We start from the raw sequence: 25,545 nt of genomic DNA on the forward strand, positions 1-25,545 counted from the left end.
GCAAAATCACTGAGGACCCCTTCCACCCTGCTCACAGCATCTTTCAGCTGCTCCTGTCTGGAAAGAGATGCAGGAGTATTAGAGCCAGCACCACCAGGCTGAGGAACAGCTTATTCCCATGTTCAGTGAGAATGCTGAATGACCAAAGTAACTGTTCACATTAACCATTCGAGACTCTCAGGTTCACAAAACATTGTTTATTTGTATATGCGAATGCTTGTCCGACATGTGCATTGTTTGTTTTTATGTGTGTTATGGGTCTAGGTGTTTTTCATTGAGGACCAGAAAACATTGTTTCTTCAGGTTGTATTTGTGCAATCAGATGACAATAAACTTGACTTTACTCGAAGACTGGACAATAATAAATCCTTCTAAGAAAAAGGGTGAATGGATAAACCCAGCAACTGAAAAATGGTCAGTATAAGCTCAGCGGTGGGGAATGTTTTGTAAAGACAGTAGCCCAGAAGAGCCAATAGTTTCAGTATTCCTGGTCGAAAGTTATTGGGCTGGTCAGCTGAACATCTTGTGGAGAAAACTGGAATTTTTTTTATTGCTGAACTAAAGTGTCAGATGATGATGCGTAAAATATATTGAATGTATTGGTTCATTTTAGGTTACAGTGCTACGATTTCTGGCTATCCCCCTGTAATTCACCTATGGCCCATACGCAAGGCTAAATGGTCTGCATGACCTCTGGCTGTACATACTTCAGGAGTTATAAAACGGTAACCATTTATTTAGTGGAAAGAGAGTAACAAATTAAAGATCAAGCTTGATCTCCGTATCATATAATAAATGAATGACTTGAGTCATTCTCCTTATCTCGTTCTTTCTTAGTTTCCTTTTTCCTTAAGGGGGTAGGTGGGGTAGAATTTGGTTAAAAGGAGGGGTAGAGTTAGGGGAATGGGGTGTTTGGGGGTGGTTCTTTCTCTCTAGGATTTTTTTGTAGTGTTTTTAAGGTTTTTTTCTACGTAATCATGAAGGTTTTTTGATAATTTGTTAACATTTTAATTATGTAATTGTGGTTATTGCTTTGTTTTCTAATAAATAAAATATCTAAAAAAAAATGTTGACACTCAGGAATTTGAAGTTCTTGACCCTCTTCACTACTGAGCTCTCGATGATGACTCGTTTGTGTTCTACTGGCTTCCTCCTGAAGTGCACAATCATCTTCTTGGTTTCGCTAATGTTGAGTTCAAGGTTGTTAATGTGACACCACTCAACTTGCTGATCTATCTCCCTCCTGTACGCTTCCTCATTGCCATTTATGAATCTGCTGACAACCATGGTTAGTTACAGGCTTCCACACTTCTTGTGCATAAAAAGGTTTGCCAAAGCTCCGAAAATCATCACTGGGAACTGATAGACTTGGTTTGATATCCAGTGGAGGTTGAGGCAAGACCTGATTGAGGTATACAAAATTTTGAGGGGGATGGATGGGGAAGATGATCGGAAACTTTACCTCAGTGCATAACTGGAATACATAAGTTTTGGATAAGGGTTAAAAATTATAAAGGGAAGAACGTTTTCACCCAGGGGATGGTGGGAAACTGAAATTCATTGCCTGAGTGATTGGCAAGAGCTGGTATTCTCACAACATTTAAGAAATATCTCTGGAGAACTTGAATTGACAAGGCATAATAAAAGGCTGCAGACCAAGTGCTGGTAAATGGAATTAGTACCGATAGGAAGTTGCTAGACAGCATAGACTTGGCGGGCTCAAAGGCCTGATCATTTGCTGTATGAATCCATGAATCTTAATGTGCACACGTTTATCATTACCTTCATGCAAGCTGGCAAAGTTAACAAAGTTGAAGAAAATTAATCTGCTAATTCTGCTTTTAACATTAATATTCAAAGGTGTTGGAAAATTTCTTACTGACTGCTCATTTTATGTCTTTGGATTTTGTCAGCGAACCATCATGAATAAAGCTAATGTTACCTGCCCCATGATGGTATACTGGAGATCTTGCTATGTTAAGATGGAAAAAACATCATCCTCCGACAATAGATAAAATATTAATGTTGTTCCTAATAAAAACAAGGATGCAGATTCCAATTAAATGATTCCTGAGCAAGAATTCAAAGTGTACCATTTCCTTTAAAAAAAACTGCTTCAGCAAACTCTAGAAGATTTAGACAGCAAGATCTAACCCTTGCATCCAAGAAGGCCCAAGATGTTTAATCTTATGCAAGAAACCAAAATGATGTAAAAGCTGTCAATGTGCATGAGCTCTTCAAAGACCAGTTTAAAAAAAATTATTTAGAGATACATTACAGAAATAGGCCCTCCGGCCCACGAGCCCATGCCACTCAAATACCCCAATTAGCCTACAAGCCCCAAACATTTTTGTAGGGTGGTAGGAAATGCAAGCACACAGAGAAAACCCACGCAGACATGGGGAGAATGTACATACTCCTTCCAGGTGGTGCCGCTTTTGAACCCAGGTTGCTGGTGCCGTAGTTTTCTTTGGCTTGGCTTCGCGGATGAAGATTTATGGAGGGGTAATGTCCACGTCAGCTGGAGGCTTGTTTGTGGTTGACAAGTCCGATGCGGGACAGGCAGACACGGTTGCAGCGGTTGCAGGGGAAAATTGGTTGGTTGGGGTTTGGTGTTGGGTTTTTCCTCCTTTGTCTTTTGTCAGTGAGGTGGGCTCTGCGGTCTTCTTCAAAGGAGGTTGCTGCCTGCCGAACTGTGAGGCGCCAAGATGCACGGTTTGAGGCGATTCAGCCATTGGCGATGGTCAATGTGGCAGGCACCAAGAGCTTTCTTTAGGCAGTCCTTGTACCTCTTCTTTGGTGCACAATGGAGAGCTCGCCATATAACATGATCTTGGGAAGGCGATGGTCCTCCATTCTGGAGACGTGACCTACCCAGCGTAGTTTGATCTTCAGCAGCGTATAATAATGATGCACTAACCACTACATTAAACATGCTGTCCTCAATATTTTAAAAGAAAAAGTGTAAAATATAGTGATGCAGCCAGTAAAACAGCATACCTTGTTACTGAAAATACTCAAACCTTCAGATCCAAAAAGGATAACCAGAATGCTTAATAAAAGCTTCTTGATCCCAATAATACACATTCTCAGGTAGAACCAGAGTTATTGATTGAGCCACATTATCCTAAGGAATTTATCCATACCATACAGCCTCTACCATGCTGACTCCTTGAAATTTTATGAATTTAACCAGGCATGAGCCAAGGAATTTATGGAAAATGATGAAATTACTCAGGAGATGAAGCAGCATCCATGAAAAGAGAACAGTCAGTACCTTTCACTAGAGGACTTCAGGGAAGCTAGCAGTGTCCCTGGCTACTTCATCTGTGAGAAGTGCATCCAACTCCAGCTCCTTACAAAACAGGTTGGAATTGGAGCTGGAGTTGGATGAATTCCAGGTTATTTGGGAATCTGAGGGGGTGATAGAGAGGATGCAATCACACTGAGGAGGCAAGAGGAAGGTTACTGGGTAACAGTGAGGAGAGGGAAAGGGAGAAGGCAGTCAGTGCAGGGTACTCTTGCAACCATTCCCCTCAATTACATTTGTATCATTTTGGATACTGTTGAGGAGATAACATACATGGATTGGAACCTGCAGTTGGTGATTTTAACTTCACACATTTATTTGAATCCCATACTGTGAAATGGCTGGATGGATTAGAGTTTGTCAAATGTGTTCAGGAAAGTTTTCAAAATGAATATTTAGAGGTCCTAACTAGAGAGAATGCAATACTGAATTTCATATTAGGGAACGAGACAAGAAATGTGACAGAAGTATGTGTGGGGGAACACATTGGGTCTAGTGAGTATAATGCAATAGTTTCAAGATACAATTATGCTAAAATAATTAACTTCAAATAATGATATTTTTAAATTTTTCTGATCAGTGAAGTTTTCCCTGAAGGTATAATAATTTTATGATGTCTTTGAGGTCTCTGAGTGTCAACTGATACAATCCAAATTAATTACTTATAATCATTTTATAATGAAATATATATTTTAGTTTTGGGATTAGACTAGTTTAAGGTGGAGGGTGGGTTAATAGGGAGTTTAGTTTTTATTTGTAGTAGGCAGTTTTTAAAAATGTTAGTATTTAGATCTTAGATTTTAGTTTTTTCTGAAATATAGTTTCAGCATAATATTTGTTAAAATTCTATTATATTACTATGGAATATTATTGTCAATTACTTGATCTTGTATATGTTGAATAAATAAAATATTCCAAAAAAACAATCATTTTTTGAATTTAGCATGTTTAATCACATTGCGTTAGTTCAACTGGCCTGAAAAAGTTTCCAGCTGATTTTCATTTGAACTTAGCATCAAATGCCTCTCATATCAGTGTCCAACAATAATCAGCCAGCATTGATGGATTCTAATTGCCCTGATACCACTTTTCCATAGTCTCAATGTCCTGGTAAAACCTTTCACCATGTTACCAAGATCAGCAGAGGAGAAGTCCAAGAGTGAATGCAGAAAATTGAATTTTCGATGACATATTCCACTTCATAATTTTGTGTGCTTGAAATAGACTTAAAATATGACAGGAAATCACAAAAGTTTTTTATATCTAATGAAAACGGTACATATAGGAAAAAATCTAAGGTGATTTTCATGATCAGCAGCCCAAAATCCATAAAATACTCCCAAAAATGGTTAGAAAGCAAAAACTTTGTTGTCCAGTGTTATGGATAAGGAAAATCCTCTGATGGAGATTCTAAATTTGGGTAAGACCAATTTTCAGAATATATGAAAACATCTAGAAAGTGTGGATTGGCCTAGGTTGTTTTCTGTCAAGAATGTGCTCAGAAGTGGGAGGCCTTCAAAAGTGAAATTTTGAGAGTACAGAGTTTATATGTTTCTGAGTGGATCAAAGGCAAAAAGTGGTAGAGAATATTCTCTCTGACTGGAGGCCTGTGATTGGTAATGTGCCTCAGAGATCGAAGCTTCATCGATTGTTGTTTATCTTCTATATTAATGATCTAGAGCAGTGGTCTTCAAACTGCCCCCCAAACTCACATTTCACCTTAAGTAATCCCTATCGCATAAGAGCTCTGTGTAATATATGAAAACATCTAGAAAGTGTGGATTGGCCTAGGTTGTTTTCTGTCAAGAATGTGCTCAGAAGTGGGAGGCCTTCAAAAGTGAAATTTTGAGAGTACAGAGTTTATGTTTCTGAGTAGATTAAAGGCAAAGTTGACAAGCATAAGGTTTTCAAAAAATATTGGGGATTTGGTTAAGAAGAATAGAGAAGTGTACAGCAGGTATAGAAAACAAGAAGCAAATGAGGTACTCAACGAGTATAAAAATGAAGGAAAAACTGAAGAGGAAATCAGGAGGGTGAAAAGAAAACAGGAGATAGTTTTGGCAGACAACATGAAGGAAAATTCAAGGGCTTCTACAGGTATGTTAAAAGCAAAAGGATAGCAAGGGACAAATTTGGTTCTCTTGAAGATCAGAGTGCTGGACGATATATGGAGCCAGAAGAGTTGGGAGAAATCTTTAATGTTTTTTTTTGCATCTGTACTTAAGAAAGTGGCACAGAGTCGAGGAAAAGAGGCAAACAAGCAGTGAGGTGATGGAACTATAGAGATTAAAGAGGAGGAGGTGCTTGATGTCTTAATGCAAATAAGACTGGAAAAATCCCCAAGGCCTGACAAGGTAGACCCTTGGACCTTCATGGAGGCTATTTAAAATTCCTTAGCCATGGGTGAAGTGGCAGAAGATTGGAGGGTTGCTCATGTCCTATTGTTTAAAAAAGGCTCTAAAAATAACACAGGAAATTATTGTCCAGTGAGCCTTAAGTTATTGGAAGGTGTTCTAAGAGATTGGATGTACAAGTATTGGGGTGGAAAAGTTGGTGTAGCGGTTAGCGCAACACTTTCACAGCGCTAGTGATTGGGACTGAGGTTAAAATCCTGCTCTGTCTGTAAGGAGTTTGTATGTTCTCCTCATGTCTGTGTGGGTTTTCACTGGGCACTCCGGTTTCCTCCCCCATTTGAAATGTTCCAGAGATTGTAGGTTAATTGGTTGCAATTAAGCAACACAGGCTCATGGGCCGAAATGGCCTATTACCATGCTATATGTTTAAATTTAAAATTTATTTGGATACTCAGGGACTGACAAGGGATAGTCAATCTGACTATGTGCGTGGGACGGTCGTGTTTAACTAATCATATATAGTTTTTCAAGGAGGTTACCAAGAAATTTATTGTTCGCGTTAGCTATAGAACCACTAGTAGAATTGATAAGAACAGATAATAATATAAAAGGAATAAAAATAAAAGACAAGGAATATAAAATCAGTTTATTTGCGGATGATGTTATAGTATACTTAACAGAACCAGAACTATCAATAAAAGAATTATATAAGAAATTGAAGGAATATGGAGAAGTGTCGGGTTACAAGATTAACGTAAATAAAAGTGAAGCAATGCCTATGAATAATGCGGATTTCTCAAAATTTAAGAAGGAATCACCATTCAGATGGCAAATGCAAGCAATAAGATACCTAGGTATACAAATAAATAAAAATCTCGGCCAACTATATAAACTCAATTATTATCCACTAATGAAAAAATTACAGGACGATTTAGAGCATTGGAAAGATTTACCACTAACACTAATAAGAAGGATAAACTGTATTAAAATGAACATTTTTCCAAGGATATTATACCTATTTCAGGCATTGCCAATACACTTGACAGAGAAATTCTTCAAGGAGTTAAAGAAAATAATAAGGAAATTTTTATAGAAAGGGGGGAAACCGAGGATAGCACTAGATAAATTAACAGAATGGTATAAACAAGGAGGCTTACAACTGCCAAACTTTAAAAATTATTATAGAGCCGCACAATTAAGATACCTATCAGATTTTTATCAAACAAGGGAAAAGCCAGATTGGACTAGATTAGAATTAGATAAAATAGGGGAAAAGATACCTGAACACATATTATATAAATGGGATGAAAAATTGGTACAACATAGAAGTTCTCCAGTATTACATCATCTACTCAATATTTGGAAGAAGGTTCATGTAGAAAGAAATAAAACAAATTATCAATTACCAAAACTAATATTGACGCAAAATAAGTTACTCCCTTTTACAATAGATAACCTTTCCTTTAGAGAATGGGAGAAAAAAGGGATCAAAAGAATAGAAAATTGTTTTTCAGGAAATAGATTATTATCCTTTGAACAAATGAAAGATAAATACAATATAACTCAAGATACAGTGCTGGCATATTACCAATTGAGATCCTACTTGAAGGACAAATTAGGAAGCAGTCTGAGTTTACCAGAGGGAAGTAACGTTGAATATGTGATTACAGATACAATGTTAATCAAAAGATTTATAACAAATATGTATATTAAACTGCAAGAAAAGGAGAATGAGGAAACAAATGGTAAAACTAAACAAAAATGGGAACAAGAGGGAGAAGTTATGTTCTGGAACGATGAGAAATACAATAAATATGAGGTTACGTATGATACAATATAACTGGATACACAGGCTATACATTACACCTCAAAAGTTAAATAAATGGGACCCAACAGTATCTGATAGATGTTTTCAATGTAAAAAAGAAATGGGAACAACAATTCATGTAATCTGGACATGTGAGAAAGTAGAAAAATTTTGGGAAGATCTAAATCAAATATTAAATAAAATTACAGAAAACAATATACCAAAGAATCCAGAGATCTTCCTCCTAAGTAAAATAAAAAACAAAGAATTTGGAATTGATTTGGATGATGCACAAAAAAGATTTGTTAAGATAGCTCTAGCCGTAGCAAAAAAACGTATTATGTCAACCTGGAAATCGGAAGATAATTTGAAAATACAACAATGGTATGTAGAAATGAATATATGTATTCCATTAGAAAAAAATAACATATAGTTTAAGAAATAATATTGAAATATTTGAACAAATATGGGAGCCTTACATGAAACACAATAGCGAAAACCTACCGGGGACATTCACTACCTAAATTAACGAAAGGAGAAGGAAATGAAAAGAATTGACTCAGTGGAATTTCTTGTTTATTTTTATTGAATGACAACATTGTTTGACTGGTTTAATGTATCCTAGATTTTGTACTTTAAATGGACGGGAGGGGGAGGTAGGGAGGGTGGGATGGGAGGAGGGAGGGTGGGGGAGAAAATGGCACTGTATATATTTGAAAAGGAAAAAGTATGTATCATGGTTAATGTGGTTTATGGTGTGAAAAATAAATTAAAAAAAAATAAATAAAAGGAGGTTACCAAGAAAATTGATGAAGGAAAGGCTGTGAATGTTTTTTACATGTATTTTAGTACAAAACACTTTTGACAGGGTTCAACATGGGCGGTTAATCAGGAAAGTTCAGTTGCTCATTATTCAAGGTGAAATAATAAACTGAATTCGACATTGGATTTTTGGAAGAAGCTAAAGAGTGGTAGAGAATATTCTCTCTGACTGGAGGCCTGTGATTGGTAATGTGTCTCAGAGATCGAAGCTTCATCGATTGTTGTTTATCTTCCCAAGTCCAAAGCCCGCTGCGCAGCTCAGACGGCAAAGTCCTCCTCAGCGACAAGATCTCCATCCTCAACCGATGGTCAGAACACTTCCAATCTCTTTTCAGTACCAACCGCTCAGTCCAAGATTCCGCCCTGCTCCAGCTCCCTCAACAGCCCCTAAGGCTAGAGCTGGATGAGGTTCCCACCCTGGATGAGACATATAAGGCAATCGAACAACTGAAAAGTGGCAAAGCAGCAGGTATGGATGGAATCCCCCCAGAAGTCTGGAAGGCTGGCGGCAAAACTCTGCATGCCAAACTGCATGAGTTTTTCAAGCTTTGTTGGGACCAAGGTAAACTGCCTCAGGATCTTCGTGATGCCACCATCATCACCCTGTACAAAAACAAAGGCGAGAAATCAGACTGCTCAAACTACAGGGGAATCACGTTGCTCTCCATTGCAGGCAAAATCTTCGCTAGGATTCTACTAAATAGAATAATACCTAGTGTCGCTGAGAATATTCTCCCAGAATCACAGTGCGGCTTTCGCGCTAACAGAGGAACCACTGACATGGTCTTTGCCCTCAGACAGCTCCAAGAAAAGTGTAGAGAACAAAACAAAGGACTCTACATCACCTTTGTTGACCTCACCAAAGCCTTCGACACCGTGAGCAGGAAAGGGCTTTGGCAAATACTAGAGCGCATCGGATGTCCCCCAAAGTTCCTCAACATGATTATCCAACTGCACGAAAACCAACAAGGTCGGGTCAGATACAGCAATGAGCTCTCTGAACCCTTCTCCATTAACAATGGCGTGAAGCAAGGCTGTGTTCTCGCACCAACCCTCTTTTCTATCTTCTTCAGCATGATGCTGAACCAAGCCATGAAAGACCCCAACAATGAAGACGCTGTTTACATCCGGTACCGCACGGATGGCAGTCTCTTCAATCTGAGGCGCCTGCAAGCTCACACCAAGACACAAGAGAAACTTGTCCGTGAACTACTCTTTGCAGATGATGCCGCTTTAGTTGCCCATTCAGAGCCAGCTCTTCAGCGCTTGACGTCCTGCTTTGCGGAAACTGCCAAAATGTTTGGCCTGGAAGTCAGCCTGAAGAAAACTGAGGTCCTCCATCAGCCAGCTCCCCACCATGACTACCAGCCCCCCCACATCTCCATCGGGCACACAAAACTCAAAACGGTCAACCAGTTTACCTATCTCGGCTGCACCATTTCATCAGATGCAAGGATCGACAATGAGATAGACAACAGACTCGCCAAGGCAAATAGCGCCTTTGGAAGACTACACAAAAGAGTCTGGAAAAACAACCAACTGAAAAACCTCACAAAGATAAGCGTATACAGAGCCGTTGTCATACCCACACTCCTGTTCGGCTCCGAATCATGGGTCCTCTACCGGCACCACCTACGGCTCCTAGAACGCTTCCACCAGCGTTGTCTCCGCTCCATCCTCAACATCCATTGGAGCGCTCACACCCCTAACGTCGAGGTACTCGAGATGGCAGAGGTCGACAGCATCGAGTCCACGCTGCTGAAGATCCAGCTGCGCTGGATGGGTCACGTCTCCAGAATGGAGGACCATCGCCTTCCCAAGATCGTATTATATGGCGAGCTCTCCACTGGCCACCGTGACAGAGGTGCACCAAAGAAAAGGTACAAGGACTGCCTAAAGAAATCTCTTGGTGCCTGCCACATTGACCACCGCCAGTGGGCTGATAACGCCTCAAACCGTGCATCTTGGCGCCTCACAGTTTGGCGGGCAGCAGCCTCCTTTGAAGAAGACCGCAGAGCCCACCTCACTGACAAAAGGCAAAGGAGGAAAAACCCAACACCCAACCCCAACCAACCAATTTTCCCTTGCAACCGCTGCAATCGTGTCTGCCTGTCCCGCATCGGACTGGTCAGCCACAAACGAGCCTGCAGCTGACGTGGACTTTTTACCCCCTCCATAAATCTTCGTCCGCGAAGCCAAGCCAAAGAAAAAAGAATGATCTAGAGCAGTGGTCTTCAAACTGCCCCCCCAAACTCACATTTCACCTAAAGTAATCCCTATCGCATAAGAGCTCTGTGATTGGTATGGGATTGCTTAAGGTGGTATGTGAGTGGGAAGGGATGGTTGAGAACCACTATTCTAGACCCAATTGTTGCTGAAATATTTTCCTTGAAAAAAATTGTTAATGGCCCATTTCCTTTGGAGTTATAAAACTATGCACATAACAAATCAATTAGGAATGATTAAAACAGTAGTTTTCAAACCTTTTTCTTTCCACTCACATACCACCTTAAGCAATCCTTTGTTAATCACAGAGCACTTATGGCAAAAGGATTGCTTAAGGTGGAGTATGAGTTTGAGGGGGGGAAGTTTCAAAACTACTGATCTAGATAATAACATGATAAATTGGTTCAATAATTGCAGGTGACTCAAAAATTGGAGATGGAGTGAACAAATCTTTCAGGTGGATTAGTTGGAAAAATGTACTGCAATATGGGAGATGGAATTTAATGCAGACAAGTGTGGGGTACTGATTTGTGGAAGGATAAACCAAGTTAGGACATATATGGTAAATACTAGGGCACAATGGAGTATGGTCGAACAGAGGGATCTGGGAATACAGATACAAGATGTAATTCCCTGAAAGTGACTTCACATGTTGATGGGGTTGTTTTGGGATATTGTCCTTCACAAATCAAAGTATTGAGTATAGGAGTTGGAACGTTATGGTAAAGTTGTATAAGACATGGTAAATCCAAATTTGAAGTATTGTATAGCTATAGGAGATATACGAACAAGATTGAAAGAGTGCAGAGAATATTTTTAATGATGTTGCCAGGACTTGAGGAACTGAGTTAGAGATAGGTTAAACAGGCTTAGACTTTATTCCCCAGAGCATAGAAGAATGGAGATTTGATTGAGTTATACAAAATTATAATAGGTATTGATAGTGTAAATCCATGTAGACTTTTTCCACTGATACAAACCAGAGGACGTGGGTTAAGGGTGAAAGGGGAGAAGTTTAGGGGAACATTAGGGGGAATTTCTTCACACAGAGAGTGGTGGGAGTGCAGAACAAGCTGCCAGCTGAAGTGGTTAACGAGGGCTCAATTTTAACATATAAGAAAAATTTGCACAGGTACATGGATAAGAGGGCTATGGACTGGGTGCATGTCAGTGGGTCAAGGCAGAATAATAGTTTGGCATGGACAAGATGGGCTGAAGAGTCTCCACGTGCTCCGATTTCCTCCCACCTTTAAAAACTTATGGGGGTAGGAGTTCCAGGTTAATTGGGGTATTTGGACAGCACAGGCTTGTGGGCCAGAACAGCTTGTTTCTGCCATACTGTATGTCTATTTTTAATTGCAGCACTCAACATACAATATTAGGACACACCCTATGTAAAAAATGCAAATGGTTACGGGAGGAGACTTAAACTCTTGGTAGATTTACAACAGAGATGGAATAAATGCTTGGGCAGAAATGCCATTAATTTTACAGGATTGTTTTATTGTCATGAAAACAATTATTTTAGTTTTGTGACCCTGAATGATTTTCATTTTCATTTTCAGTCAGGTATAAAGAAAGATTTTCTGTATTTGATGGCGTACAAGATTTTAAAAAAAGGCTCAAAAATATCTCCCTGGTCTTGTATGCGAAGTTTAAATTAGGCTGACCATGATCGCAGTTTCTGCGTGGATCACTAGCATCACAGCCATCTATTGTTGGGGCTGGTGATGGGCTGTTGGGAGGGGGGGGAATGGGGCAGTGGGATTGAAGTGAGAGCTGATGGCAAGCTGTGGAGAGACTCTCCCAGTGGCCCACTATTGATCCCCATGCTGGTCCCACCACCCCCTTCACCCCAGGTTTTATTTCTGCTATACTGTAGCTACATATTTCAATTACATTAAATGTTTACTCTTAAATACACTAAAAAATTCTTAATATTCTCTGCTAAAATGGCAGTGGGGGAGGGGGGGTGTGGGCCTTATATGCCATCAAATATGGTAAGTTAGACTTGCCAATTTTACATCTAAAATGTTTCGCTTTTAGGTGGGTGAATATTATCAAACCTTTAGTTTCTTTATACTTTATACTTAATACTTCTGATATTGCTGCCTTGAAAATAAAGTTTGTTCCTAGAGTATGTTATTGACCAAATAGAATTCCACCTGCACAGTCTTTAATCTTGTTCTCATCCTAGTAAGTCCACAGCCTCCAAATGGGCTTCTTTGTGAACTTGCATCATCTTATTTCTAAATAGTATTGCAGAATAAACCACTTTTTTTTCCCTGAAATATAAGTGTTAATAAGGCACTGTGGACTTCCATCTCCTGGTAATGCTGGAGGTTTCAAGAGGTTGATGCTCATGCACTGAGCTATTTTAAAAAGAAGAAAATGGAATACTTTGTCGTTAAACTGGTATGTTTCTGTTACTCTAAAATAGAGGCAGTGGGATTATTCCCACATTCTGTGGGATTTGTGGAGTTCACTTAAATTAGTGCGGACTAGAAGGGCCGATATGGCCTGTTTCAGTACTGTAATTGTTATATGGTACTGCTGAAGATCCAGCTGCGCTGGGTAGGTCACGTCTCCAGAATGGAGGACCATCGCCTTCCCAAGATCGTGTTATATGCCGAGCTCTCCACTGGCCACCGTGACAGAGGTGCACCAAAGAAAAGGTACAAGGACTGCCTAAAGAAATCTCTTGGTGCCTGCCACATTGACCACCGCCAGTGGGCTGATACCGCCTCAAACCGTGCATCTTGGCGCCTCACAGTTCGGCGGGCAGCAACCTCCTTTGAAGAAGACCGCAGAGCCCACCTCACTGACAAAAGGCAAAGGAGGAAAAACCCAACACCCAACCCCAACCAACCAATTTTCCCCTGCAGCCGCTGCAACCGTGTCTGCCTGTCCCGCATCGGACTTGTCAGCCACAAACGAGCCTGCAGCTGACGTGGACTTTTTACCCCCTCCATAAATCTTCGTCCGCGAAGCCAAGCCAAAGAATTTGGTTATATGGCAAGACATGCTGCAATAGATTTTTAAATTACCCTATGAGTGTGATGATTTACATGAATGTTTCAAGGAAAAATAAGATGAGTGCATTTGACATTTGAAAAGCTGTGTTTTCATTTTAAATTTTTATTGACCAAGAAAACATGACAGTTTGCCCTTCACCTCCATTTCCTTCTGATTGCACAATGTTACATGGATTAGAGTGAATGAATGGTACACTTTGAGATATCACATTTCGATCCAGATTTACATCTTTCCTGTGTTTGAAAGCAACCAGCTGGAGTGTCTGGTTTGGTCAACCTACATGTTTTCTTATTCTGAAAGTGATCTAACTTCCTGTGTGTAGATTAACACTGGCAGGTTAATTCCTTTTATTCAGGTGGCTGGAGGGGAGTGCGATTTACATTTGGAGCATCAGCATTCAGGTGTTTCAAGAGGGAGACGGGTAGATCGGGTTTCATGCTGACAGTAAAACAGACCTGGCTTCCAAAATGGGCTTTCTCTATTCCCTTCCTTCTACATAATTTCTCTTTTCCAACATTTTCTTGTTGCACTTGTAAGTTCGATCTCCGGGAGTAGCAAGTAGGATAAAATCTATTAAGCACCAATTGAAATTATGATATTGGTGTTTCTCCCAAAAATGTACATGTTTTATAACACTGAAACATTGTTCAGAGTGATTCAGTGTTATTAAATTACAATAAGGGATTACTCGTGGCTGAAGCAGCAGGGTGGTAAGAAGGGAGGGAAAGAGTAAGTGAGACCTTGTGATGCAGAGCTGGAAAGGCCAAAACCTACAACACACTTTACAAGAATTAGAAGAGGCTTTATAAAAATCAAATGGTAATTGGATGTAGTTTTAGACCAGCTACATAAGAATGCTCCTCTGCTACTTATCTCTCATGCACAAATCTTGTGCAGCTCCCCTCTTGTCTTTCTTTGGCTTGGCTTCGCAGACGAAGATTTATGGAGGGGTAATGTCCACGTCAGCTGCAGGCTCGTTTGTGGCTGACAAGTCCGATGTGGGACAGGCAGACACGGTTGCAGCGGTTGCAGGGGAAAATTGGTTGGTTGGAGTTGGGTGTTGGGTTTTTCCTCCTTTGTCTTTTGTCAGTGAGGTGGGCTCTGCGGTCTTCTTCAAAGGAGGTTGCTGCCCACCGAACTGTGAGGCGCCAAGATGCACAGTTTGAGGCGATATCAGCCCACTGGCAGTGGTCAATGTGGCAGGCACCAAGAGATTTCTTTAGGCAGTCCTTGTACCTCTTCTTTGGTGCACCTTTGTCTCGGTGGCCAGCTACCATCAGCGTTGGCAAAATCATAAGCTGATTTGCGTCAAAGCTGTGCATGAGATACACATTTTTGTGGCGGGCATGGATCAAGAAATTCTGCCCATTCACATCTCCATTTTCCTGTCTATGTTTATGCCTACCTTTCCTGCCATATGTGAACTAATTTGGAAGATTGAAATGTAGGTAAAGAAAATTGCAAATCAGCCATGTTGAATGTAATTGTTTATGCCAGGTATATCAAGACAGTATTAAAGTGATAAGGAGATTAGCAAGGTAGCATGATAGCACTGTTATGGGGTTCATATAGGAGCCTGTTGTGGGGAAGAAACTGTCTTTAAGCTGGTTGGCACTCTTACACTTTCTTCCCAGAGAAGAATGTGTGCATGAGATGTGATTGGACTTTCAGTATATTGGTTGCTTTTCTAGGCAATGGAAGATGCCGATGGAATCCATGGAGGGGAGGGAAGTTTGTATTTTGTCCTGAGCTGCATTTGCTACTTTCTTCAGCTTCTTCCAATCTTGGGCACAGCAGCTCCCTTTCCACACTCTGATGCATCAGGAAAGTATGCTTTCAATGGTCCAACTGTTGAAGTTGTTGAGAGACAAGGAGAACATGGCAGACTTCCTTAGTCTTCTAAGAAAGTTGAGGTGTTTGCTGTGCTTTCTTGAACATTGCATCAGTGTGTTTATCCCAGGTCAGATCATTCCTAAGATCTTGAAATGATCTAGTCTTTAGACTTAAGCGCCATTAATGTGGAGGGTGTGGACTCTGCCCCACTCCTGAAATCAATGATCATCTCTTTCACTTTATTGACATTGAGAAAAAGGGAGGGAGAGAAAGATTGTTACCTTGGCACCATGCCACACAACTTTCAATCTCTTTCCTGCATTCCATCTAATTGATATTTAGAATTGACCAACAACTATGATGTAATTAGTAAAAAAGATGATAAAATCAACCGCAAGCTGACATTAAATTAACAAGAAAAGTGCTGTAATTTCTACATGGTCAAACCAAAATATATACAAATAACCCTGAACAAAATCTGGAATGTACACTTTAATCACGTGAATTGTTTGATTACACAGTTAAAACTGGAGCTCAGGGGCAAATAAAGGGGGAAAAAAGTGTATTTGTCACAAACATTATGGAGGGCTCTGTATATATCTTAAAATTGCAACAATAATTTACTGAAAAGTACTACTTTAACTGACTGAACTTTGGAAATGTATAATTTATGATTTGCTATTAGTGTTTTTGTGCTGCATTTAGATGGTGATCACTTGTTTCCCTAGAAATTTTCAATTCTATAATACTGAGCATTAATTTGTCATCATTTGCAGAATAAAACAATCTATTTTACAACAATACTTATATTGTGTCATACATGTATTTTTCTATCACATGAGCAACAAGTCATAGATGATTTTATACAGTTTTCCGCCCCTCTGTATGTGATGGCAGGAGGGGCTTGGTCTGTGAGCATTCCTATGGCGTCATTAGATCAGCTGCACCAAATTTCATTATGTCTCTCACAGTGTTGTTCTGGACCTCAGAACATTTCAAGGTTTGCTGCATAATTCTATTGGCTGAGCAAAAGTTCAGTCCAGGCACCGGCCTCAATTTAAAAGCACAGAATTCTTCAAATAAATTGAACAAAAGGTGCAGCTGTGAATCTTGTGAATGACAAGGAACAACTAGGAAATACATGAATTGCAATACCTAGAGGCAGTTCTGTAATCACTACATTGGCCTTGTACATGGGAGATTGTTAAAAAAAAACCCTGAATGAACTGCTATCTAAGTGATTCCTGTGCAACATTTAATTTTTTCTTTGGTAGATACACAAATATGGTTATCAGGTTGTAACAGTTGTTGGCATGCACAGCCATCTGATCTTTTAAACAGGTTCTGAAACAGACTGAGAGAAGGACGTAGAAGGCAGTGAGGCCTTTATGGATAACCTGGAGCAGGTTAGTATTAGAAGGAGAAGATGTCATGGGATCATAAAGGTTGATAAATTCTCAGGGCTGGATGAGACCTATCCCAGAAAGTCATGGAGATAGCTGGGGCCCTTGGGTGAAATGCCATTTAAGAAGCACAGCAAAGATCAGCCAAATAACAACAGGTCAGTGGGTCTGATGTCAGGAAAATTACTAGAACTTCCTAAAGGATAAAATGTGTACCTTTGGATGGTTAGGGGCTCAGAATAGCATGGCATTGTGTGGGAAAAATCCTGCCTCACTTATGAGATTACATTTTTTGAAGAGGATTGATAAAGGCATGGTGGTAGACCTTGTTTAAGTGGACTTTAGTCAGGTAGTTGAGAAGGTCCCACATGCAAGGCTAGTCCAGAAGGCTTGGGATCCAAAGTGAACTGACTAATTAGATCCAAAATTGACTTGGTGGTAAGAGGCAGAGGTAGAAGGATAATTTTTCTGATTGTAAATCTGTAACCAATGGTGTACCACAAGCTTCAGTGTTGGTACTATTATTCTCAGCAGTATATATGTATGACTTAGCTGTGAATGTAGAAGGTGTGGTTAGTAAGTTTACAGATAACATCAAAGTTGGTAGTGTTGTTTTTAGCAAGAAAGGTTGTCCAAGGTTACAGCCTGATATAAATCACATGGAAAGTTGGCAGATGGAATTTAATCCTGACAAGGGCAACGTTCTTCATTTTTTGGAAATCAAAGAGGGGTAAGACGTACATAGTAAATGAGAGGACGCTAAGAAATGTTAATGAATGTAGGAACCTTGAGGTTCAAGCCTATAGTTCCGTGAAAGTGGTGGATGGAGTTCCCTGAAAGTCTAGATGGAGTACCTGGTCAAGTATTTAAAACCTGTTCTGATCAAATTACCAACGTATTCAGATTTCAGATTTATTGTCAGAGTGCATACATGATATCATATACAACCCTAAGATTCCTTTTTCCTAGGGGGCACAGCTGAATTTCCACTGATTGGTAGTGCAAAAAATAAACTGTACACAGCCTTAACATGTAAAAAAAACTGTAAATAGATAATGAATGTAAACAAACTGTGCAACACAGAGAGATTTTAAAAAATCAATAAAATGCACAAGTAAGAGTCCTTAAATGAGTCTCTGATTGAGTTTGTCATTGAGGAGTCTGATGGTGGAGGGGTAGCAGCTGTTCCTGAACCTGGTGGTGTGAGTTTTTTGGCACCTATACTTCTTTCCTAATGGCTGCAGCAAGAACAGAGCAGGTGGGTCTTTAATGATTGCTGCTGCTCTCCCCCAACAGCAGCATTCCCAATAGTGGGGAGAGTTTTGTCTGTGATGTCCTGGGCAGTGTCCACTACCTTTTGGAGGGCTTTACACTCGGGTATTGGTTTTCCCATATCAATTTAGCACACTTTCCACCACACTGGGTTTCTGGAGTCACACCAAACATCCGCAAACTCCTGAGGAAGTAGAGGTGATGACGTGCTTTCTTCATGATGCAATCAATGTGTTGGGTCCAGGAAAGATCCGCCAAGATGGTGACTTCCAAGAACCTAAATGTGCTCACCCTCTCTACCTCTGATCCCCCAGTAATCACTGGATTTCATACCTCTGGCTTTCCTTTCCTGAAGTCAACAATCAGCTCCTTAGTTTTGGTGACATTAAATACAAGGTTGTTGTCGGTGCACCATTCAGCCAATTTTTCATTCTCCATCCTGTTGAGGACTCTGATAATGGAGGGGTAGCAGCTGTTCCTGAACCTGATGGTGCGAGTCTTGTGGCACCTATACCTCTTTCCCAATGGCAGCAGTGAGAATAGAGCATGTGCTGTGGATCCCTGATGATTGCTGCTGCTCTCCGACAACAGCGTTCCCTGCAGATGTTCTCAATAGTGGGGAGAGTTATGCCTGTGATGTCCAGGAATGAGTCCACTACCTTTTGCATAGCTTTATGCTCAGGGGTATTGGTGTTCCCATACCAGACCGTGATGCAGCCAGTCAGTACACTTTCCACCACACCTGTAGAAATTTGCCAGTGTTTCTAGTGCCATAGCAAACCTCCGCAGACTCCTGAGGAACTACAACCTTTATGCAACCCAAATTGGCAAATTTGTAGATAGTGTCACTGTCATACTGAGCTACACAGTCATAGGTGTACAGTCACAGGGGGCTAAGAACACAGCCCTGTGCTGCTCCGGATCTGATGAAGCTTATGTAGGAGAAATTCTTACCAATCTTCATTGATTGTGGTCTGGAGGTGAGAAAATCCATGATCCAATTACATAGTGGGGTGTTAACTCCCAGGTCTTGGAGTTTGCTGATGAGTTTTGAGGGGATGATGGTATTAAATGCTGAGCTGTAGTTGATAAAGTGCATCCTGATGTATGCATCTTTGCTGTCCAGGTGTTTCAGGGCTTTGTGTAGAGATGGCATCCACCGTAGACTTTTCTACGATGGGTGAACTGGAACGTATCCATGTCACCGCTCAGACAGGAGCTGATCTGCTTCATCACCAGCCTTTCAAAACACTTCATCACCATTGATGCAAGTGCTACTGGTCGATAGTCATTAAGGCAGGTACTGCTCTCTTCTTGGGCACTGGTATGATTGATGCCTGTTTGAAACAGATGGTACCACACCCTGTTGGAGTGAGATAATGAAGATATCTGTGAATTCCTTGGTAAGTTGGTCAGCACAGATCTCTAAATCTCAGCCAGGTACTCCATCTGGGCAGGATGCTTTTGTCCCCATCCAGATTCACGGATATCTTTCAAACTGGGCATCAATTGTAGCAGCGCCCAAGAGGAGTGTGGTATTCTGCCTAATGACTATCGACCAATAACATTTACATCAACATTGATGAAGTGTTTTGAAAGGCTGGTGTTGAAGCATATCAGCTCCTGTTTTGAGTGGCAACATAGAAAGGTTCCAGTTCATCTATTGTAGCAGCAGTTCTATGGCAGATGCCATCTCACTGTCTGTACACAAAAACCTGGAACACCTGGACAGCAAAAGTGCATTCATCAGGATGCTCTTTATCAACTTCAGTTTGACATGTAACATGGATGTGGTGGGCCTAATTTATAAAATTAAGTTTATTGTCATTTACAATCCACGTGCACTCTCTCTCTCTCTCTTTCTTATATGCACCACAGTTCTTCCTTGCTGCAGCTGAACGGAACTACAAAAACAACTGAAAACTACTATATTGTACTTAATTGAATTAAAAAGAGGCAATAAATATAAAACAAGTAGAAAATAAATATTCACAGTTATCCTGAAGCAAAAAAAAAAATAACTGCAGTAGTAGACTGTCCTCGTGTGGTGTCAGAGCAGTCTCTGATTAGTGTATCCAGGGAAAGGTTCAAGAGCCTGACAGCTGTTGCTGGATTTCAGGCTTCTGTACCTCTGCCCAAGAGTAGCAGGGAGAAACAGATGTGAACAGGATAATGGGGATCCTTTATGGAGTTGGCTTCTTCCATGAAGCAGTGTCTCACATAGATGCATTCAATGGATAGGAGGTTGGAGGCTGTGATGAGTCTGCATATGTTACCCTCTGGACCCTTTCTGCTTTCCCAGACAGTTGAAATCCCAAACAAACTGTGAAGCAACCTCAGGGCCAATTTCACTGTCATAACCTTGGTCCTATTTTGGGAAGCATTTATTTAATTCCTACCTTGAGGCAATTACTGTGAGATTTTCAAAAATTTGTCACCTGTATATGCATTGACATATTCTTTATAATCCACACATTCCTTTCAATAATCAGTTTGAAATGTGTTTGACCATTGTGAAATGAAAATAATCTGAGAAAGGTTCTCCATAAATTGATTAACTTGAGAGTGTTATGGTAGCCAAATGGCCGTGTCTGAATGAATAATCCTGAGTCTTGTCTCTGATTCTAAGTCAAGTTCGACTCCTGGAATTGAAAATAAAATTTGACTTAAAAATCAGTCATTGTGATCATGAATAAGTGACTAACTAATTGGCATAAATTAACTATCATTGAATGTAATCTGGTTTGATTCCCCAGTATTCACCAAGTGCATGTACATATTCAAAGTGTTGACTCCCAACTAACCCATGCAACATCCAAGCAAGTGACTTAGTGAACAAAAAAGGCAATAAAGATAATTGAAAATGACTGAATGCTTTCCTTTTATAAAAATGGGTACATTCTTTCTTGTCTTCATTGACAAGAAGTCCTAACAAAACACCTTTTTTGAGCAGGCAGATTCAACTCCTTTTTACTGTCTGCTACTTTACAAGCTGTTCAATAACTCTGGGCTATTGTACCTTGAAGATCTTCCTTCCTTAATGAAGCCAGAAAACAGCATTTTTCCCCTCATTGATCCATTTTGTTGAAATTCTTAAATCAGGTCTGGTAAAAGCATGTAGTCCACACGAACTCAAACTGAGCATTGATGTTTAGGTTACTGGTGGATAAATTACCTTTGATAATGTTGGTGTTTGAAAGTATTATGGATACAGTTTTTTGGGAAGCCAAATGTTTTTAAAATCTATGTATCTCATGTATAATGATGAGTTAAGTCCTGGAGACCCTTCTCCTCACCCCTCCCCCACCCACATGTGCCGCTGAGCCAGCTGATTTCCTTCAGCTTTTTGCCCAAATTCCAGTATATAGGGTCTTTTGTGTCTCCTCAAGACCTCAGTGTGCACTTGAGGTCTTCAGGGAGGAAACCTTGAAATAGGGATTTTGTCACTGCACGGTTGTATCGCATTTCTCCTAAAGTGAATCTCAAAATATCAGTATTGCTGAGTTAGAGGTCAAATTTATTTTCTCCCATGTGCTGGTTCCTTTTACCAGTTGGCACAGTCAGATCTGGCAGCTATGTCCTTCAGGACTTGAACATCTAAGTTAATGCTATGCCCATTCAAGTTGCATGTCCAGATTACATTCAACCTGCACTCGGTCTTCCCAGTGGTGTCCAACTACTCAACCTACCTTGGCTCCCAGTTAAACCACTGCAAAAGTACTCAATGCAAATTGTCGTTTCTTCAATTCCAAATCTTTCTTCATCTCTTACCTCTGTTCCAACCTAGTCTGCAGTTGTTCCCTTCTATTCTGGCTGCTATTCCATTACTTTCCCACCTTTAATCAGACTTTGATCTTTTGCTTCTTTTGATTGCCAATCAAGCCCCAATCTAGATATTGAAAGGGCCTTCCAAATAGGTCCCTGGCTGTCACCTTCTTAATACTGATTTCCATAATAAATTAATGAATATACTCATGCAATAGTCTATCCCATGTCATAGTTGACCCTACTTTTTTGGCTTAAAAATCATGTATTTTCCATATGACTCTTGTAAAAGACGATTCCCTATTTTTGGCCTTGGCCACCTGCTCATTGAAGCTCCCAACACTCCAAATGCGCACCCTTGCCTTGGCCGTCTGCCCATACAAGCTCCCAGCACCCTGACCGCAGATCCTTACCTTGGCTGCCCACCCACTGGAGCTCTCGACACCCTGACCATCTGTCCATCCGAGTTCCCGACGCCCAAATCTCACGGCTTTCTAAGCTCCCAAACCCCTGACAGAGCGTCCACCTGAGCTCCCGACTCCCCAACTGCGATCCTCGCTCTGGCCACCTGCCTATCCGAGTTCCTGATGCCCTGAACGCAGACTTACCACCTGATCCCAGCCATCCAAGCTCCTTGAATGATGCGGGTATTTACCGTGGTCATAATTAATACCCCTCCCGAATTTGATCTGAAAATTTGGTCCGCAAACTCAACTATTACATGAGATAAAGGTACTTTTAGATTCTTGTGTGAATTTTAACCCTCAAAAGTATGACCAGTATAAAAGTCGACCCACACCCCCCCTCCCCCACATTTGCCGAAGAATTTGTCCAAAATCTTGAATATTACAGAGTTAAGGATTCTGATCAGGAAAAGAGCTGAGGTCTTACTTGTTTTAGCTTCGTAATACTCACTTTTACCACTTCCACACCTCTATCATCTGCTTTGTTTTCCTGTTAGTGAATATACCATTGCCACTGCATCTTTCCAAAATATATCAAACTAAATATTCCCAGATTGGGAGCTTTGGTGAACTAGAACCTTACAACACAGTTGTTTTTATTTACCTTGAGTTATACTCAAGACTTTATAGCATGGAAATAACTTTTATGATCCAGAAGCTCACACCTTGTTCTTGTTTCATGCAATCCTTTTCGCATTTCACTGTCTCTTTGTTCTCCGTGTTCTTATTGAGCCACTGCTTAAATACTTCAATTGAAGCTGCTTCAGCTACATATGACCATGGGTGCTAATTTCTCACCATTCCTGAAGAAATTTCCCCTTAATTCTTTGTGTATTTCTTCACGACATTTTACATTTATGATCTTCAGTTCTATCCAAAGGGAAAGAGAATTTAATTTTGCTGAACTCCAAAGTCACTTCATAGAAGCCAAATTAAGGAGAAATGACCACCAAAGTAAAGAAAGAGAAGTAAGAAGAATTAACCAACCTTTGTTAGAACTAGGGTATAACAAGGATTTTAAAGGAGACTATGTTTAAAGGGAGAGTTCTCGAGGATGTGGTCTTGATAGCTGACCAAAGCTATAATGAAGGGATGGAATGAAATACAAACTTGCAGCTCTGTCGAAACTAAGATCTTTCTATTCGTGGAGATGACTCTAAAACAACCTCTGACATTTAAAGAGCAAGGCTATCTTGATACGATAGCAAACCCAAATAAATTGAGTTAATCCCAGCCAAAACATCTTTCTGCTGATTCATGTTACTGCTGTTGTTACTGCTGTTCTTGCTCAGGAATTTTTGATTAATACTAACAGTTACTGAATTTAAAAGTTATTTAATTACTCTTTTCCCAAAAGCATCTCTTTCAATCGTAGACGTCACAATAACGAGTGGAATTTTTGACCTTTCGTGTGCCTGTGTGGCTATATATACAGTATATATCAACTCCTTATTAGCAGAAATATTAACAAGAATAAGTTTACTCAGGGTCAAAAAATTCTCTGGTCACAAGTCAAGGACCTACTGTTTATGCATACATAGTTCCTGTTGAGTAAATAACCTGTTTTCAAAAAATGTTATTCACTGTTCAGTAGTTCATTGTAAGCTATTGGTAAGAATTTCCTGTTGCACAATATTTGACAATGCACTTAGGCAAATTATAACCTTCTACTTCACATCCCAGAAAGAATGATGCACATAATGAATTAAAGTCACCTCAATTCGATCTACTCTTTGATTTCTCATGTGCATGTACACTGCTATTTTGTGCTATTCATGTCATCTTGAGAATAATGCTCAAGGCAGGAAGGCACTACAAATGTTGCAATGTAACGTCATCTTCGGGACACAATCTCAAAACTCAAGGAGAGTCCGCATTATCAGAATTCCAACAGTGGGAGGCACCAACTGTCCAGAAGAGGTCTTGGTAAGTCTTACAACAGAACTTCAGTTCTCGTGGGGTAGGAGGAGCAGTTGTGTTCCCTCCAGATTCCACAGTAGTCCTTGGGTTACCCCAGTCGTATTTTCCCCAATTACCACAAGAGCTCTCTTTCCACTGATTGCTATGGACTGATCCCATGGTGAGGGATGTTTACTGAGATAGATTTGATGCTTACTACAACAGCATCATCAGTAGATATCGATCAATAACAAAAAGATAATCTTCTTAGATAATGAGTTATTGTCTACACGAAAGTGCAATGTACATATGCATCAAAATTCTTACTTGGTACTTACAGGTACTTTAATAAAAGAAAACTTCAATAGTAGATATTAAATTAACAAATGCATAGAGATTATAAATTTAAAAGATTGGCGAATAATAAATATTCACAATTACAGTCGTCCAAGATAAATAAATAACATTTCAATAGTACAGACAGGTCTATTAACAGTGCCATATCAGTTTATAATTAAGGTAGTAAGGGGAGGTTGAAGACTCTGACAGTCATGCTTTTGTACCTTCTCCCCAATGGTAGCAGTGAGAAGGTGTTATGGCCAAGGTAATTGGGTCCTTTATTTATTGGTTGCTGCCTTGAGGCAATCCCTCACAAAGATGGGCTTTGAGATATTTGTTAGTTTTGCAGTTTTCTATGATCCTGGACACTCGAATTAACAAGGCATCGATCGCTAAGAAGTCTGATAGTGCAAACAAATGGAGGGAGGTGAAGAAGTGGATGCGCTTGGATTGAGTAAATCAAGAAGTGTTTAGGGAGGTGCCAGGATAAATTAACGATGAAGGGGTGAGAAAATGCTAGCATAAGCCGGAAGGCATAAACCTGTAAGAACTTGGGCGTGGAGAAAACCTCATACCTAACATATTAATTAGTTAACATAAAATGTTGCAACAGACTGTAAATGTGAACTGGGAGTAGGGAGTAACACGTTGATGTGAACTGGAAACTGATAAAGGGAAGGGAAGAATGACTGCCAGCTATGAAAAAGAAAGTTATTTTCCACATTTCTAAGTGATGTAGAAAGAGGTCATGTGACCCACAAGAACATACCAGTTCACAGAGCAATACCATTACCCCCACTAGTTTTACCTGTAATTTCATATTAATGTTTCCATCAACATCCTCCAGATCTTACTACCAACCTACATGAGGAGTAATTTGCAGAGGCCAACCAGTCCGTCTTTTAGATGTGGAAGGAAAGTGGAGCATTGAGGGAAAACCCATATGGTCACAGGATCACAAGGCAGGATTTCCAACAGAGACAACAGCCGAGGTCAATATTGGATCCAGATTATT

At 40.2% G+C, this 25,545-nt stretch overlaps 1 protein-coding gene across 5 annotated transcripts in view; it reads left to right on the plus strand.

Moving 5' to 3' along the window:
• The window catches only part of afg2a (AFG2 AAA ATPase homolog A), a 378,594-nt gene that overhangs the window by 208,947 nt on the left and 144,102 nt on the right, over window positions 1–25,545 (plus strand). Inside the window, exon 16 of one of the 5 annotated variants that reach the window (XR_011353718.1) lies at window positions 1–776. This exon is cut by the window's left edge and continues 233 nt beyond it. The exons of the other annotated variants lie outside the window; for them this stretch is intronic. The gene's annotated coding sequence lies outside the window, so the exon portion shown is untranslated. Of the gene's footprint in view, window positions 777–25,545 lie in introns of those variants that run through there. 5 annotated transcript variants of the gene reach the window in all.

The sequence above is a fragment of the Narcine bancroftii genome, chromosome 3, assembly GCF_036971445.1.
Source record: "Narcine bancroftii isolate sNarBan1 chromosome 3, sNarBan1.hap1, whole genome shotgun sequence".
Lineage (NCBI taxonomy): Eukaryota > Metazoa > Chordata > Chondrichthyes > Torpediniformes > Narcinidae > Narcine > Narcine bancroftii.